Below are 1,268 nucleotides of genomic sequence, written 5' to 3'. Positions count from 1 at the left end.
TTTACGAAAAGATTTTTTAAAAAAACTCACAGTTTGTAGGGAATAAATGTTTGTTGATCGTATTTGAGAAACATGTCTCGCTGGTAAATGACGGTGTTAGAAATGGAAAGTAAACTTATAATTCCCGTCAATTAGAATGAGGTCATTGGTAACCATAGGTACATATATATGTGTGTATTTACGTATGATTGGCAGTGTGTCTGTTTATTTGACACTCACTCCCCTTCGTTTCTCTGTCTTTTTTCTTGGATCGTTCGTAAGAGAAAGTAGCAATTGAAACGATGTGTAAGAGGAATAGAAGTAGTTAATTTTAGAGGGGCAAAGTAATTTTGTATGTATCTGTCATTACAGTATCGAAATGTCATTTTCAGTTTTGATAGTTTTCTTTTTCTCCTTCCTTTCTTTTTGTATTTGTTGTTTGATTTTTCGTAAAGGTTCATCAGAGGAAGTAGGAGTTGAAAGGATTTGTATTAGAAAGAGGAAATTAGATTTTATTAGGGAGAAAATGTTTACTCCTGTAGTTTTACGGATTTTATTCATTATTAGGAAATTTTTGGAGTGAAAAAATGACGCAGTGACCTAACTTATTGTATTTAGAATATTAATTGCGATTGTTTAATCGAAGAAATTTTGAATTGTGTAAATGTATGAATTTTAAACATACACACACATAGACTAGATTTGCCTTTTATAGTATAGATTGCCTTTTATAGTATAGATACGTTTATATATTCGTTTTGCAAGCAAGCTTCTTGATGTGAAATTGTGTGTTTTATTTGGGGATGGCCATGTTGCCAGTTTAGCCAATAAAAACACACGCACTATAAATTTGGTGTGAATCTGCTTCAGCTTTATTTTACATTAATCGTATTTTGGCCAGAGTTCTTTCGCTACACTTCTGTGACCTCATCAATGGTCCTTTGTTTTCTTCTTTCTTATATGTGTGTCTTTCCACTTGGCTGAAACACATAAATAAATAAATAAATAAATAAATATATATATGTGTGTGTGTGTGTGTGTGTGTGTGTGTGTGTATGTATATATGTATGTATATGTGTATATGTATATATGTATATAAATGATAGGTAAATAGCGAGACAGGAATCAAATGATGGAATGTTGAAAATTAATGAGAACTAATCAAAATGGTAGTTTAGAAATACATCGAATCTCTTCGTATAATTCAAGTTTAAATGAGAAAAAATATATATAAACCAACAATGAATAAATAAATGATATAAAACAAAACAACGCCTACAGAAACAAGA

The 1,268-nt window shown here is 30.4% G+C and overlaps 1 long non-coding RNA gene across 1 annotated transcript in view; it reads right to left on the bottom strand.

Annotated features, from left to right (window-relative positions):
• Positions 1-207, bottom strand: part of LOC128250923 (uncharacterized) — a 49,006-nt gene extending 48,799 nt beyond the window's left edge. The window contains exon 1 of the long non-coding RNA XR_008266860.1: positions 31-207. This is a non-coding gene — a long non-coding RNA (uncharacterized LOC128250923). The remainder of the gene's footprint in view (positions 1-30) is intronic.
• Between the last annotated feature and the right edge of the window lie 1,061 nt (positions 208-1,268).

This window comes from Octopus bimaculoides, chromosome 26 (assembly GCF_001194135.2).
Source record: "Octopus bimaculoides isolate UCB-OBI-ISO-001 chromosome 26, ASM119413v2, whole genome shotgun sequence".
NCBI lineage: Eukaryota > Metazoa > Mollusca > Cephalopoda > Octopoda > Octopodidae > Octopus > Octopus bimaculoides.
The sequence above is the reverse complement of the archived record's forward strand: the minus strand, read 5'-3'. Positions and strand labels throughout refer to the sequence as shown.